Here is a 15,472-nt window from a genome sequence, read left to right on the forward strand (position 1 = left end):
AAGGCTCTGATGGAGCGCAGCTGGTAAGCCCCAGTGGCCTAATGGATAAGGCACTGGCCTCCTAAGCCAGGGATTGTGGGTTCGAGTCCCATCTGGGGTGAGGCGGAGCAGAGTGGCGCAGCTGAAGCGTGCTGGGCCCATAACCCAGAGGTCGATGGATCGAAACCATCCTCTGCTAGGCTAACCCTTTAGGTGCCACGATAGTAGAGCCGCACACATTTTGCCTATCACAACCCACAGCCTGACACGGGAATGAAAACTACGACCGGCAGGCTTTCACTGGGGAACGTGCAGCCATTTCCGTATCCGACTACGCACCTCCTTTGACTTGTCCTGATCATCTCATCTGCATTTTCTCAAATCTGCCTTGCAATCCAATCAAACTGCAAGGAGAGCACTGGAGCTAATGGAAATGAGCAAGCAATCAGAACTGAGGCAGAGTAGAGTGGCGCAGCGGAAGCGTGCTGGGCCCATAACCCAGAGGTCGATGGATCGAAACCAACCTCTGCTAGGCCGAGTTTTTAGATGCCTCTCCTGCGCGTTGACGCGCGCCATTTCCCTCAGAGTCTGGGCCAGCGCTGACAACGGCGAGTGGAGGGGGCTTCGGAGTGGGGAACCTGTAGCCACTTCCACGTTTATATACACGTTCACTTGACTTAGTCTTGATCTTCCCGTCACTTTACACTGTCGTGTAAAATGCAAACACCTCTTCAAACAATCTTCTGACATGGAAACATTTCAAATCAGGAAATATAGCCATGCTCACCTGCCACAGTCAGTCTGGAGTGCTTTCTGCCAGCTCAGGGCCCGAGACCCGAAAATTCAACACAGTGGCTTTGTCCGGCTATCCCGACATTTAAAACATTCCTTTGATACCAGTGGAGCAAAGGCTCTGATGGAGCGCAGCTGGTAAGCCCCAGTGGCCTAATGGATAAGGCACTGGCCTCCTAAGCCAGGGATTGTGGGTCAGAGTCCCATCTGGGGTGAGGCGGAGCAGAGTGGCGCAGCGGAAGCGTGCTGGGCCCATAACCCAGAGGTCGATGGATCGATCGAAACCATCCTCTGCTAGGCTAACCCTTTAGGTGCCACGATAGTAGAGCCGCACACATTTTGCCTTTCACAACCCACAGCCTGACACGGGAATGAAAACTACGACCGGCAGGCTTTCACTGGGGAACGTGCAGCCATTTCCGTATCCGACTACGCACCTCCTTTGACTTGTCCTGATCATCTCATCTGCATTTTCTCAAATCTGCCTTGCAATCCAATCAAACTGCAAGGAGAGCACTGGAGCTAATGGAAATGAGCGGGCAATCAGAACTGAGGCAGAGCAGAGTGGCGCAGCGGAAGCGTGCTGGGCCCATAACCCAGAGGTCGATGGATCGAAACCATCCTCTGCTAGGCCCAGTTTTTAGATGCCTCTCCTGCGCGTTGACGCGCGCCATTTCCCTCAGAGTCTGGGCCAGCGCTGACAACGGCGAGTGGAGGGGGCTTCGGAGTGGGGAACCTGTAGCCACTTCCACGTTTATATACACGTTCACTTGACTTAGTCTTGATCTTCCCGTCACTTTACACTGTCGTGTAAAATGCAAACACCTCTTCAAACAATCTTCTGACATGGAAACATTTCAAATCAGGAAATATAGCCATGCTCACCTGCCACAGTCAGTCTGGAGTGCTTTCTGCCAGCTCAGGGCCCGAGACCCGAAAATTCAACACAGTGGCTTTGTCCGGCTATCCCGACATTTAAAACATTCCTTTGATACCAGTGGAGCAAAGGCTCTGATGGAGCGCAGCTGGAAAGCCCCAGTGGCCTAATGGATAAGGCACTGGCCTCCTAAGCCAGGGATTGTGGGTTCGAGTCCCATCTGGGGTGAGGCGGAGCAGAGTGGCGCAGCGGAAGCGTGCTGGGCCCATAACCCAGAGGTCGATGGATCGAAACCATCCTCTGCTAGGCCGAGTTTTTAGATGCCTCTCCTGCGCGTTGACGCGCGCCATTTCCCTCAGAGTCTGGGCCAGCGCTGACAACGGCGAGTGGAGGGGGCTTCGGAGTGGGGAACCTGTAGCCACTTCCACGTTTATATACACGTTCACTTGACTTAGTCTTGATCTTCCCGTCACTTTACACTGTCGTGTAAAATGCAAACACCTCTTCAAACAATCTTCTGACATGGAAACATTTCAAATCAGGAAATATAGCCATGCTCACCTGCCACAGTCAGTCTGGAGTGCTTTCTGCCAGCTCAGGGCCCGAGACCCGAAAATTCAACACAGTGGCTTTGTCCGGCTATCCCGACATTTAAAACATTCCTTTGATACCAGTGGAGCAAAGGCTCTGATGGAGCGCAGCTGGTAAGCCCCAGTGGCCTAATGGATAAGGCACTGGCCTCCTAAGCCAGGGATTGTGGGTTCGAGTCCCATCTGGGGTGAGGCGGAGCAGAGTGGCGCAGCGGAAGCGTGCTGGGCCCATAACCCAGAGGTCGATGGATCGAAACCATCCTCTGCTAGGCTAACCCTTTAGGTGCCACGATAGTAGAGCCGCACACATTTTGCCTATCACAACCCACAGCCTGACACGGGAATGAAAACTACGACCGGCAGGCTTTCACTGGGGAACGTGCAGCCATTTCCGTATCCGACTACGCACCTCCTTTGACTTGTCCTGATCATCTCATCTGCATTTTCTCAAATCTGCCTTGCAATCCAATCAAACTGCAAGGAGAGCACTGGAGCTAATGGAAATGAGCAAGCAATCAGAACTGAGGCAGAGTAGAGTGGCGCAGCGGAAGCGTGCTGGGCCCATAACCCAGAGGTCGATGGATCGAAACCAACCTCTGCTAGGCCGAGTTTTTAGATGCCTCTCCTGCGCGTTGACGCGCGCCATTTCCCTCAGAGTCTGGGCCAGCGCTGACAACGGCGAGTGGAGGGGGCTTCGGAGTGGGGAACCTGTAGCCACTTCCACGTTTATATACACGTTCACTTGACTTAGTCTTGATCTTCCCGTCACTTTACACTGTCGTGTAAAATGCAAACACCTCTTCAAACAATCTTCTGACATGGAAACATTTCAAATCAGGAAATATAGCCATGCTCACCTGCCACAGTCAGTCTGGAGTGCTTTCTGCCAGCTCAGGGCCCGAGACCCGAAAATTCAACACAGTGGCTTTGTCCGGCTATCCCGACATTTAAAACATTCCTTTGATACCAGTGGAGCAAAGGCTCTGATGGAGCGCAGCTGGTAAGCCCCAGTGGCCTAATGGATAAGGCACTGGCCTCCTAAGCCAGGGATTGTGGGTTCGAGTCCCATCTGGGGTGAGGCGGAGCAGAGTGGCGCAGCGGAAGCGTGCTGGGCCCATAACCCAGAGGTCGATGGATCGAAACCATCCTCTGCTAGGCTAACCCTTTAGGTGCCACGATAGTAGAGCCGCACACATTTTGCCTTTCACAACCCACAGCCTGACACGGGAATGAAAACTACGACCGGCAGGCTTTCACTGGGGAACGTGCAGCCATTTCCGTATCCGACTACGCACCTCCTTTGACTTGTCCTGATCATCTCATCTGCATTTTCTCAAATCTGCCTTGCAATCCAATCAAACTGCAAGGAGAGCACTGGAGCTAATGGAAATTAGCAGGCAATCAGAACTGAGGCAGAGCAGAGTGGCGCAGCGGAAGCGTGCTGGGCCCATAACCCAGAGGTCGATGGATCGAAACCATCCTCTGCTAGGCCGAGTTTTTAGATGCCTCTCCTGCGCGTTGACGCGCGCCATTTCCCTCAGAGTCTGGGCCAGCGCTGACAACGGCGAGTGGAGGGGGCTTCGGAGTGGGGAACCTGTAGCCACTTCCACGTTTATATACACGTTCACTTGACTTAGTCTTGATCTTCCCGTCACTTTACACTGTCGTGTAAAATGCAAACACCTCTTCAAACAATCTTCTGACATGGAAACATTTCAAATCAGGAAATATAGCCATGCTCACCTGCCACAGTCAGTCTGGAGTGCTTTCTGCCAGCTTTGGGCCCGAGACCCGAAAATTCAACACAGTGGCTTTGTCCGGCTATCCCGACATTTAAAACATTCCTTTGATACCAGTGGAGCAAAGGCTCTGATGGAGCGCAGCTGGTAAGCCCCAGTGGCCTAATGGATAAGGCACTGGCCTCCTAAGCCAGGGATTGTGGGTTCGAGTCCCATCTGGGGTGAGGCGGAGCAGAGTGGCGCAGCGGAAGCGTGCTGGGCCCATAACCCAGAGGTCGATGGATCGAAACCATCCTCTGCTAGGCTAACCCTTTAGGTGCCACGATAGTAGAGCCGCACACATTTTGCCTTTCACAACCCACAGCCTGACACGGGAATGAAAACTACGACCGGCAGGCTTTCACTGGGGAACGTGCAGCCATTTCCGTATCCGACTACGCACCTCCTTTGACTTGTCCTGATCATCTCATCTGCATTTTCTCAAATCTGCCTTGCAATCCAATCAAACTGCAAGGAGAGCACTGGAGCTAATGGAAATGAGCGGGCAATCAGAACTGAGGCAGAGCAGAGTGGCGCAGCGGAAGCGTGCTGGGCCCATAACCCAGAGGTCGATGGATCGAAACCATCCTCTGCTAGGCCCAGTTTTTAGATGCCTCTCCTGCGCGTTGACGCGCGCCATTTCCCTCAGAGTCTGGGCCAGCGCTGACAACGGCGAGTGGAGGGGGCTTCGGAGTGGGGAACCTGTAGCCACTTCCACGTTTATATACACGTTCACTTGACTTAGTCTTGATCTTCCCGTCACTTTACACTGTCGTGTAAAATGCAAACACCTCTTCAAACAATCTTCTGACATGGAAACATTTCAAATCAGGAAATATAGCCATGCTCACCTGCCACAGTCAGTCTGGAGTGCTTTCTGCCAGCTCAGGGCCCGAGACCCGAAAATTCAACACAGTGGCTTTGTCCGGCTATCCCGACATTTAAAACATTCCTTTGATACCAGTGGAGCAAAGGCTCTGATGGAGCGCAGCTGGTAAGCCCCAGTGGCCTAATGGATAAGGCACTGGCCTCCTAAGCCAGGGATTGTGGGTCAGAGTCCCATCTGGGGTGAGGCGGAGCAGAGTGGCGCAGCGGAAGCGTGCTGGGCCCATAACCCAGAGGTCGATGGATCGAAACCATCCTCTGCTAGGCTAACCCTTTAGGTGCCACGATAGTAGAGCCGCACACATTTTGCCTTTCACAACCCACAGCCTGACACGGGAATGAAAACTACGACTGGCAGGCTTTCACTGGGGAACGTGCAGCCATTTCCGTATCCGACTACGCACCTCCTTTGACTTGTCCTGATCATCTCATCTGCATTTTCTCAAATCTGCCTTGCAATCCAATCAAACTGCAAGGAGAGCACTGGAGCTAATGGAAATGAGCGGGCAATCAGAACTGAGGCAGAGCAGAGTGGCGCAGCGGAAGCGTGCTGGGCCCATAACCCAGAGGTCGATGGATCGAAACCATCCTCTGCTAGGCCCAGTTTTTAGATGCCTCTCCTGCGCGTTGACGCGCGCCATTTCCCTCAGAGTCTGGGCCAGCGCTGACAACGGCGAGTGGAGGGGGCTTCGGAGTGGGGAACCTGTAGCCACTTCCACGTTTATATACACGTTCACTTGACTTAGTCTTGATCTTCCCGTCACTTTACACTGTCGTGTAAAATGCAAACACCTCTTCAAACAATCTTCTGACATGGAAACATTTCAAATCAGGAAATATAGCCATGCTCACCTGCCACAGTCAGTCTGGAGTGCTTTCTGCCAGCTCAGGGCCCGAGACCCGAAAATTCAACACAGTGGCTTTGTCCGGCTATCCCGACATTTAAAACATTCCTTTGATACCAGTGGAGCAAAGGCTCTGATGGAGCGCAGCTGGAAAGCCCCAGTGGCCTAATGGATAAGGCACTGGCCTCCTAAGCCAGGGATTGTGGGTTCGAGTCCCATCTGGGGTGAGGCGGAGCAGAGTGGCGCAGCGGAAGCGTGCTGGGCCCATAACCCAGAGGTCGATGGATCGAAACCATCCTCTGCTAGGCCGAGTTTTTAGATGCCTCTCCTGCGCGTTGACGCGCGCCATTTCCCTCAGAGTCTGGGCCAGCGCTGACAACGGCGAGTGGAGGGGGCTTCGGAGTGGGGAACCTGTAGCCACTTCCACGTTTATATACACGTTCACTTGACTTAGTCTTGATCTTCCCGTCACTTTACACTGTCGTGTAAAATGCAAACACCTCTTCAAACAATCTTCTGACATGGAAACATTTCAAATCAGGAAATATAGCCATGCTCACCTGCCACAGTCAGTCTGGAGTGCTTTCTGCCAGCTCAGGGCCCGAGACCCGAAAATTCAACACAGTGGCTTTGTCCGGCTATCCCGACATTTAAAACATTCCTTTGATACCAGTGGAGCAAAGGCTCTGATGGAGCGCAGCTGGTAAGCCCCAGTGGCCTAATGGATAAGGCACTGGCCTCCTAAGCCAGGGATTGTGGGTTCGAGTCCCATCTGGGGTGAGGCGGAGCAGAGTGGCGCAGCGGAAGCGTGCTGGGCCCATAACCCAGAGGTCGATGGATCGAAACCATCCTCTGCTAGGCTAACCCTTTAGGTGCCACGATAGTAGAGCCGCACACATTTTGCCTATCACAACCCACAGCCTGACACGGGAATGAAAACTACGACCGGCAGGCTTTCACTGGGGAACGTGCAGCCATTTCCGTATCCGACTACGCACCTCCTTTGACTTGTCCTGATCATCTCATCTGCATTTTCTCAAATCTGCCTTGCAATCCAATCAAACTGCAAGGAGAGCACTGGAGCTAATGGAAATGAGCAAGCAATCAGAACTGAGGCAGAGTAGAGTGGCGCAGCGGAAGCGTGCTGGGCCCATAACCCAGAGGTCGATGGATCGAAACCAACCTCTGCTAGGCCGAGTTTTTAGATGCCTCTCCTGCGCGTTGACGCGCGCCATTTCCCTCAGAGTCTGGGCCAGCGCTGACAACGGCGAGTGGAGGGGGCTTCGGAGTGGGGAACCTGTAGCCACTTCCACGTTTATATACACGTTCACTTGACTTAGTCTTGATCTTCCCGTCACTTTACACTGTCGTGTAAAATGCAAACACCTCTTCAAACAATCTTCTGACATGGAAACATTTCAAATCAGGAAATATAGCCATGCTCACCTGCCACAGTCAGTCTGGAGTGCTTTCTGCCAGCTCAGGGCCCGAGACCCGAAAATTCAACACAGTGGCTTTGTCCGGCTATCCCGACATTTAAAACATTCCTTTGATACCAGTGGAGCAAAGGCTCTGATGGAGCGCAGCTGGTAAGCCCCAGTGGCCTAATGGATAAGGCACTGGCCTCCTAAGCCAGGGATTGTGGGTTCGAGTCCCATCTGGGGTGAGGCGGAGCAGAGTGGCGCAGCGGAAGCGTGCTGGGCCCATAACCCAGAGGTCGATGGATCGAAACCATCCTCTGCTAGGCTAACCCTTTAGGTGCCACGATAGTAGAGCCGCACACATTTTGCCTTTCACAACCCACAGCCTGACACGGGAATGAAAACTACGACCGGCAGGCTTTCACTGGGGAACGTGCAGCCATTTCCGTATCCGACTACGCACCTCCTTTGACTTGTCCTGATCATCTCATCTGCATTTTCTCAAATCTGCCTTGCAATCCAATCAAACTGCAAGGAGAGCACTGGAGCTAATGGAAATTAGCAGGCAATCAGAACTGAGGCAGAGCAGAGTGGCGCAGCGGAAGCGTGCTGGGCCCATAACCCAGAGGTCGATGGATCGAAACCATCCTCTGCTAGGCCGAGTTTTTAGATGCCTCTCCTGCGCGTTGACGCGCGCCATTTCCCTCAGAGTCTGGGCCAGCGCTGACAACGGCGAGTGGAGGGGGCTTCGGAGTGGGGAACCTGTAGCCACTTCCACGTTTATATACACGTTCACTTGACTTAGTCTTGATCTTCCCGTCACTTTACACTGTCGTGTAAAATGCAAACACCTCTTCAAACAATCTTCTGACATGGAAACATTTCAAATCAGGAAATATAGCCATGCTCACCTGCCACAGTCAGTCTGGAGTGCTTTCTGCCAGCTTTGGGCCCGAGACCCGAAAATTCAACACAGTGGCTTTGTCCGGCTATCCCGACATTTAAAACATTCCTTTGATACCAGTGGAGCAAAGGCTCTGATGGAGCGCAGCTGGTAAGCCCCAGTGGCCTAATGGATAAGGCACTGGCCTCCTAAGCCAGGGATTGTGGGTTCGAGTCCCATCTGGGGTGAGGCGGAGCAGAGTGGCGCAGCGGAAGCGTGCTGGGCCCATAACCCAGAGGTCGATGGATCGAAACCATCCTCTGCTAGGCTAACCCTTTAGGTGCCACGATAGTAGAGCCGCACACATTTTGCCTTTCACAACCCACAGCCTGACACGGGAATGAAAACTACGACCGGCAGGCTTTCACTGGGGAACGTGCAGCCATTTCCGTATCCGACTACGCACCTCCTTTGACTTGTCCTGATCATCTCATCTGCATTTTCTCAAATCTGCCTTGCAATCCAATCAAACTGCAAGGAGAGCACTGGAGCTAATGGAAATGAGCGGGCAATCAGAACTGAGGCAGAGCAGAGTGGCGCAGCGGAAGCGTGCTGGGCCCATAACCCAGAGGTCGATGGATCGAAACCATCCTCTGCTAGGCCCAGTTTTTAGATGCCTCTCCTGCGCGTTGACGCGCGCCATTTCCCTCAGAGTCTGGGCCAGCGCTGACAACGGCGAGTGGAGGGGGCTTCGGAGTGGGGAACCTGTAGCCACTTCCACGTTTATATACACGTTCACTTGACTTAGTCTTGATCTTCCCGTCACTTTACACTGTCGTGTAAAATGCAAACACCTCTTCAAACAATCTTCTGACATGGAAACATTTCAAATCAGGAAATATAGCCATGCTCACCTGCCACAGTCAGTCTGGAGTGCTTTCTGCCAGCTCAGGGCCCGAGACCCGAAAATTCAACACAGTGGCTTTGTCCGGCTATCCCGACATTTAAAACATTCCTTTGATACCAGTGGAGCAAAGGCTCTGATGGAGCGCAGCTGGTAAGCCCCAGTGGCCTAATGGATAAGGCACTGGCCTCCTAAGCCAGGGATTGTGGGTTCGAGTCCCATCTGGGGTGAGGCGGAGCAGAGTGGCGCAGCGGAAGCGTGCTCGGCCCATAACCCAGAGGTCGATGGATCGAAACCATCCTCTGCTAGGCTAACCCTTTAGGTGCCACGATAGTAGAGCCGCACACATTTTGCCTTTCACAACCCACAGCCTGACACGGGAATGAAAACTACGACCGGCAGGCTTTCACTGGGGAACGTGCAGCCATTTCCGTATCCGACTACGCTCCTCCTTTGACTTGTCCTGATCATCTCATCTGCATTTTCTCAAATCTGCCTTGCAATCCAATCAAACTGCAAGGAGAGCACTGGAGCTAATGGAAATGAGCAGGCAATCAGAACTGAGGCAGAGCAGAGTGGCGCAGCGGAAGCGTGCTGGGCCCATAACCCAGAGGTCGATGGATCGAAACCATCCTCTGCTAGGCCGAGTTTTTAGATGCCTCTCCTGCGCGTTGACGCGCGCCATTTCCCTCAGAGTCTGGGCCAGCGCTGACAACGGCGAGTGGAGGGGGCTTCGGAGTGGGGAACCTGTAGCCACTTCCACGTTTATATACACGTTCACTTGACTTAGTCTTGATCTTCCCGTCACTTTACACTGTCGTGTAAAATGCAAACACCTCTTCAAACAATCTTCTGACATGGAAACATTTCAAATCAGGAAATATAGCCATGCTCACCTGCCACAGTCAGTCTGGAGTGCTTTCTGCCAGCTCAGGGCCCGAGACCCGAAAATTCAACACAGTGGCTTTGTCCGGCTATCCCGACATTTAAAACATTCCTTTGATACCAGTGGAGCAAAGGCTCTGATGGAGCGCAGCTGGTAAGCCCCAGTGGCCTAATGGATAAGGCACTGGCCTCCTAAGCCAGGGATTGTGGGTTCGAGTCCCATCTGGGGTGAGGCGGAGCAGAGTGGCGCAGCGGAAGCGTGCTGGGCCCATAACCCAGAGGTCGATGGATCGAAACCATCCTCTGCTAGGCTAACCCTTTAGGTGCCACGATAGTAGAGCCGCACACATTTTGCCTATCACAACCCACAGCCTGACACGGGAATGAAAACTACGACCGGCAGGCTTTCACTGGGGAACGTGCAGCCATTTCCGTATCCGACTACGCACCTCCTTTGACTTGTCCTGATCATCTCATCTGCATTTTCTCAAATCTGCCTTGCAATCCAATCAAACTGCAAGGAGAGCACTGGAGCTAATGGAAATGAGCAAGCAATCAGAACTGAGGCAGAGTAGAGTGGCGCAGCGGAAGCGTGCTGGGCCCATAACCCAGAGGTCGATGGATCGAAACCAACCTCTGCTAGGCCGAGTTTTTAGATGCCTCTCCTGCGCGTTGACGCGCGCCATTTCCCTCAGAGTCTGGGCCAGCGCTGACAACGGCGAGTGGAGGGGGCTTCGGAGTGGGGAACCTGTAGCCACTTCCACGTTTATATACACGTTCACTTGACTTAGTCTTGATCTTCCCGTCACTTTACACTGTCGTGTAAAATGCAAACACCTCTTCAAACAATCTTCTGACATGGAAACATTTCAAATCAGGAAATATAGCCATGCTCACCTGCCACAGTCAGTCTGGAGTGCTTTCTGCCAGCTCAGGGCCCGAGACCCGAAAATTCAACACAGTGGCTTTGTCCGGCTATCCCGACATTTAAAACATTCCTTTGATACCAGTGGAGCAAAGGCTCTGATGGAGCGCAGCTGGTAAGCCCCAGTGGCCTAATGGATAAGGCACTGGCCTCCTAAGCCAGGGATTGTGGGTTCGAGTCCCATCTGGGGTGAGGCGGAGCAGAGTGGCGCAGCGGAAGCGTGCTGGGCCCATAACCCAGAGGTCGATGGATCGAAACCATCCTCTGCTAGGCTAACCCTTTAGGTGCCACGATAGTAGAGCCGCACACATTTTGCCTTTCACAACCCACAGCCTGACACGGGAATGAAAACTACGACCGGCAGGCTTTCACTGGGGAACGTGCAGCCATTTCCGTATCCGACTACGCACCTCCTTTGACTTGTCCTGATCATCTCATCTGCATTTTCTCAAATCTGCCTTGCAATCCAATCAAACTGCAAGGAGAGCACTGGAGCTAATGGAAATGAGCGGGCAATCAGAACTGAGGCAGAGCAGAGTGGCGCAGCGGAAGCGTGCTGGGCCCATAACCCAGAGGTCGATGGATCGAAACCATCCTCTGCTAGGCCCAGTTTTTAGATGCCTCTCTTGCGCGTTGACGCGCGCCATTTCCCTCAGAGTCTGGGCCAGCGCTGACAACGGCGAGTGGAGGGGGCTTCGGAGTGGGGAACCTGTAGCCACTTCCACGTTTATATACACGTTCACTTGACTTAGTCTTGATCTTCCCGTCACTTTACACTGTCGTGTAAAATGCAAACACCTCTTCAAACAATCTTCTGACATGGAAACATTTCAAATCAGGAAATATAGCCATGCTCACCTGCCACAGTCAGTCTGGAGTGCTTTCTGCCAGCTCAGGGCCCGAGACCCGAAAATTCAACACAGTGGCTTTGTCCGGCTATCCCGACATTTAAAACATTCCTTTGATACCAGTGGAGCAAAGGCTCTGATGGAGCGCAGCTGGTAAGCCCCAGTGGCCTAATGGATAAGGCACTGGCCTCCTAAGCCAGGGATTGTGGGTTCGAGTCCCATCTGGGGTGAGGCGGAGCAGAGTGGCGCAGCGGAAGCGTGCTCGGCCCATAACCCAGAGGTCGATGGATCGAAACCATCCTCTGCTAGGCTAACCCTTTAGGTGCCACGATAGTAGAGCCGCACACATTTTGCCTTTCACAACCCACAGCCTGACACGGGAATGAAAACTACGACCGGCAGGCTTTCACTGGGGAACGTGCAGCCATTTCCGTATCCGACTACGCTCCTCCTTTGACTTGTCCTGATCATCTCATCTGCATTTTCTCAAATCTGCCTTGCAATCCAATCAAACTGCAAGGAGAGCACTGGAGCTAATGGAAATGAGCAGGCAATCAGAACTGAGGCAGAGCAGAGTGGCGCAGCGGAAGCGTGCTGGGCCCATAACCCAGAGGTCGATGGATCGAAACCATCCTCTGCTAGGCCGAGTTTTTAGATGCCTCTCCTGCGCGTTGACGCGCGCCATTTCCCTCAGAGTCTGGGCCAGCGCTGACAACGGCGAGTGGAGGGGGCTTCGGAGTGGGGAACCTGTAGCCACTTCCACGTTTATATACACGTTCACTTGACTTAGTCTTGATCTTCCCGTCACTTTACACTGTCGTGTAAAATGCAAACACCTCTTCAAACAATCTTCTGACATGGAAACATTTCAAATCAGGAAATATAGCCATGCTCACCTGCCACAGTCAGTCTGGAGTGCTTTCTGCCAGCTCAGGGCCCGAGACCCGAAAATTCAACACAGTGGCTTTGTCCGGCTATCCCGACATTTAAAACATTCCTTTGATACCAGTGGAGCAAAGGCTCTGATGGAGCGCAGCTGGTAAGCCCCAGTGGCCTAATGGATAAGGCACTGGCCTCCTAAGCCAGGGATTGTGGGTTCGAGTCCCATCTGGGGTGAGGCGGAGCAGAGTGGCGCAGCGGAAGCGTGCTCGGCCCATAACCCAGAGGTCGATGGATCGAAACCATCCTCTGCTAGGCTAACCCTTTAGGTGCCACGATAGTAGAGCCGCACACATTTTGCCTTTCACAACCCACAGCCTGACACGGGAATGAAAACTACGACCGGCAGGCTTTCACTGGGGAACGTGCAGCCATTTCCGTATCCGACTACGCTCCTCCTTTGACTTGTCCTGATCATCTCATCTGCATTTTCTCAAATCTGCCTTGCAATCCAATCAAACTGCAAGGAGAGCACTGGAGCTAATGGAAATGAGCAGGCAATCAGAACTGAGGCAGAGCAGAGTGGCGCAGCGGAAGCGTGCTGGGCCCATAACCCAGAGGTCGATGGATCGAAACCATCCTCTGCTAGGCCGAGTTTTTAGATGCCTCTCCTGCGCGTTGACGCGCGCCATTTCCCTCAGAGTCTGGGCCAGCGCTGACAACGGCGAGTGGAGGGGGCTTCGGAGTGGGGAACCTGTAGCCACTTCCACGTTTATATACACGTTCACTTGACTTAGTCTTGATCTTCCCGTCACTTTACACTGTCGTGTAAAATGCAAACACCTCTTCAAACAATCTTCTGACATGGAAACATTTCAAATCAGGAAATATAGCCATGCTCACCTGCCACAGTCAGTCTGGAGTGCTTTCTGCCAGCTCAGGGCCCGAGACCCGAAAATTCAACACAGTGGCTTTGTCCGGCTATCCCGACATTTAAAACATTCCTTTGATACCAGTGGAGCAAAGGCTCTGATGGAGCGCAGCTGGTAAGCCCCAGTGGCCTAATGGATAAGGCACTGGCCTCCTAAGCCAGGGATTGTGGGTTCGAGTCCCATCTGGGGTGAGGCGGAGCAGAGTGGCGCAGCGGAAGCGTGCTGGGCCCATAACCCAGAGGTCGATGGATCGAAACCATCCTCTGCTAGGCTAACCCTTTAGGTGCCACGATAGTAGAGCCGCACACATTTTGCCTATCACAACCCACAGCCTGACACGGGAATGAAAACTACGACCGGCAGGCTTTCACTGGGGAACGTGCAGCCATTTCCGTATCCGACTACGCACCTCCTTTGACTTGTCCTGATCATCTCATCTGCATTTTCTCAAATCTGCCTTGCAATCCAATCAAACTGCAAGGAGAGCACTGGAGCTAATGGAAATGAGCAAGCAATCAGAACTGAGGCAGAGTAGAGTGGCGCAGCGGAAGCGTGCTGGGCCCATAACCCAGAGGTCGATGGATCGAAACCAACCTCTGCTAGGCCGAGTTTTTAGATGCCTCTCCTGCGCGTTGACGCGCGCCATTTCCCTCAGAGTCTGGGCCAGCGCTGACAACGGCGAGTGGAGGGGGCTTCGGAGTGGGGAACCTGTAGCCACTTCCACGTTTATATACACGTTCACTTGACTTAGTCTTGATCTTCCCGTCACTTTACACTGTCGTGTAAAATGCAAACACCTCTTCAAACAATCTTCTGACATGGAAACATTTCAAATCAGGAAATATAGCCATGCTCACCTGCCACAGTCAGTCTGGAGTGCTTTCTGCCAGCTCAGGGCCCGAGACCCGAAAATTCAACACAGTGGCTTTGTCCGGCTATCCCGACATTTAAAACATTCCTTTGATACCAGTGGAGCAAAGGCTCTGATGGAGCGCAGCTGGTAAGCCCCAGTGGCCTAATGGATAAGGCACTGGCCTCCTAAGCCAGGGATTGTGGGTTCGAGTCCCATCTGGGGTGAGGCGGAGCAGAGTGGCGCAGCGGAAACGTGCTGGGCCCATAACCCAGAGGTCGATGGATCGAAACCATCCTCTGCTAGGCTAACCCTTTAGGTGCCACGATAGTAGAGCCGCACACATTTTGCCTTTCACAACCCACAGCCTGACACGGGAATGAAAACTACGACCGGCAGGCTTTCACTGGGGAACGTGCAGCCATTTCCGTATCCGACTACGCACCTCCTTTGACTTGTCCTGATCATCTCATCTGCATTTTCTCAAATCTGCCTTGCAATCCAATCAAACTGCAAGGAGAGCACTGGAGCTAATGGAAATGAGCAGGCAATCAGAACTGAGGCAGAGCAGAGTGGCGCAGCGGAAGCGTGCTGGGCCCATAACCCAGAGGTCGATGGATCGAAACCATCCTCTGCTAGGCCGAGTTTTTAGATGCCTCTCCTGCGCGTTGACGCGCGCCATTTCCCTCAGAGTCTGGGCCAGCGCTGACAACGGCGAGTGGAGGGGGCTTCGGAGTGGGGAACCTGTAGCCACTTCCACGTTTATATACACGTTCACTTGACTTAGTCTTGATCTTCCCGTCACTTTACACTGTCGTGTAAAATGCAAACACCTCTTCAAACAATCTTCTGACATGGAAACATTTCAAATCAGGAAATATAGCCATGCTCACCTGCCACAGTCAGTCTGGAGTGCTTTCTGCCAGCTCAGGGCCCGAGACCCGAAAATTCAACACAGTGGCTTTGTCCGGCTATCCCGACATTTAAAAGATTCCTTTGATACCAGTGGAGTAAAGGCTCTGATGGAGCGCAGCTGGTAAGCCCCAGTGGCCTAATGGATAAGGCACTGGCCTCCTAAGCCAGGGATTGTGGGTTCGAGTCCCATCTGGGTTGAGGCGGAGCAGAGTGGCGCAGCGGAAGCGTGCTGGGCCCATAACCCAGAGGTCGATGGATCGAAACCATCCTCTGCTAGGCTAACC

General features: G+C 53.1%; 17 non-coding genes across 17 annotated transcripts; all 17 read left to right on the plus strand.

Annotated features, from left to right (window-relative positions):
- The first annotated feature begins 27 nt into the window (after positions 1-27).
- trnar-ccu (transfer RNA arginine (anticodon CCU)) lies at positions 28-100 on the plus strand. Its single transcript has one exon. It is a non-coding gene; the product is annotated as a tRNA-Arg (tRNA).
- A 1,703-nt stretch (positions 101-1,803) lies between these two features.
- On the plus strand, positions 1,804-1,876 carry trnar-ccu (transfer RNA arginine (anticodon CCU)). Its single transcript has one exon. It is a non-coding gene; the product is annotated as a tRNA-Arg (tRNA).
- A 480-nt stretch (positions 1,877-2,356) lies between these two features.
- trnar-ccu (transfer RNA arginine (anticodon CCU)) lies at positions 2,357-2,429 on the plus strand. The gene has a single exon. It is a non-coding gene; the product is annotated as a tRNA-Arg (tRNA).
- An 813-nt stretch (positions 2,430-3,242) lies between these two features.
- On the plus strand, positions 3,243-3,315 carry trnar-ccu (transfer RNA arginine (anticodon CCU)). The gene has a single exon. It is a non-coding gene; the product is annotated as a tRNA-Arg (tRNA).
- An 813-nt stretch (positions 3,316-4,128) lies between these two features.
- trnar-ccu (transfer RNA arginine (anticodon CCU)) lies at positions 4,129-4,201 on the plus strand. The gene has a single exon. It is a non-coding gene; the product is annotated as a tRNA-Arg (tRNA).
- A 1,699-nt stretch (positions 4,202-5,900) lies between these two features.
- Positions 5,901-5,973, plus strand: trnar-ccu (transfer RNA arginine (anticodon CCU)). The gene has a single exon. It is a non-coding gene; the product is annotated as a tRNA-Arg (tRNA).
- Positions 5,974-6,453: 480 nt separating this feature from the next.
- On the plus strand, positions 6,454-6,526 carry trnar-ccu (transfer RNA arginine (anticodon CCU)). The gene has a single exon. It is a non-coding gene; the product is annotated as a tRNA-Arg (tRNA).
- Positions 6,527-7,339: 813 nt separating this feature from the next.
- trnar-ccu (transfer RNA arginine (anticodon CCU)) lies at positions 7,340-7,412 on the plus strand. Its single transcript has one exon. It is a non-coding gene; the product is annotated as a tRNA-Arg (tRNA).
- An 813-nt stretch (positions 7,413-8,225) lies between these two features.
- Positions 8,226-8,298, plus strand: trnar-ccu (transfer RNA arginine (anticodon CCU)). The gene has a single exon. It is a non-coding gene; the product is annotated as a tRNA-Arg (tRNA).
- Positions 8,299-9,111: 813 nt separating this feature from the next.
- Positions 9,112-9,184, plus strand: trnar-ccu (transfer RNA arginine (anticodon CCU)). The gene has a single exon. It is a non-coding gene; the product is annotated as a tRNA-Arg (tRNA).
- An 813-nt stretch (positions 9,185-9,997) lies between these two features.
- On the plus strand, positions 9,998-10,070 carry trnar-ccu (transfer RNA arginine (anticodon CCU)). Its single transcript has one exon. It is a non-coding gene; the product is annotated as a tRNA-Arg (tRNA).
- Positions 10,071-10,883: 813 nt separating this feature from the next.
- On the plus strand, positions 10,884-10,956 carry trnar-ccu (transfer RNA arginine (anticodon CCU)). Its single transcript has one exon. It is a non-coding gene; the product is annotated as a tRNA-Arg (tRNA).
- An 813-nt stretch (positions 10,957-11,769) lies between these two features.
- On the plus strand, positions 11,770-11,842 carry trnar-ccu (transfer RNA arginine (anticodon CCU)). The gene has a single exon. It is a non-coding gene; the product is annotated as a tRNA-Arg (tRNA).
- Positions 11,843-12,655: 813 nt separating this feature from the next.
- On the plus strand, positions 12,656-12,728 carry trnar-ccu (transfer RNA arginine (anticodon CCU)). Its single transcript has one exon. It is a non-coding gene; the product is annotated as a tRNA-Arg (tRNA).
- An 813-nt stretch (positions 12,729-13,541) lies between these two features.
- Positions 13,542-13,614, plus strand: trnar-ccu (transfer RNA arginine (anticodon CCU)). Its single transcript has one exon. It is a non-coding gene; the product is annotated as a tRNA-Arg (tRNA).
- An 813-nt stretch (positions 13,615-14,427) lies between these two features.
- On the plus strand, positions 14,428-14,500 carry trnar-ccu (transfer RNA arginine (anticodon CCU)). The gene has a single exon. It is a non-coding gene; the product is annotated as a tRNA-Arg (tRNA).
- Positions 14,501-15,313: 813 nt separating this feature from the next.
- Positions 15,314-15,391, plus strand: trnar-ccu (transfer RNA arginine (anticodon CCU)). Its single transcript has one exon. It is a non-coding gene; the product is annotated as a tRNA-Arg (tRNA).
- Positions 15,392-15,472: the final 81 nt, after the last annotated feature.

This window comes from Alosa pseudoharengus, unplaced genomic scaffold, assembly GCF_046254945.1.
Source record: "Alosa pseudoharengus isolate Yale_2024_CS ecotype anadromous, Long Island Sound unplaced genomic scaffold, YU_APseudo_1.1 YU_APseudo_1.1_scf_23, whole genome shotgun sequence".
Classification (NCBI taxonomy): domain Eukaryota; kingdom Metazoa; phylum Chordata; class Actinopteri; order Clupeiformes; family Clupeidae; genus Alosa; species Alosa pseudoharengus.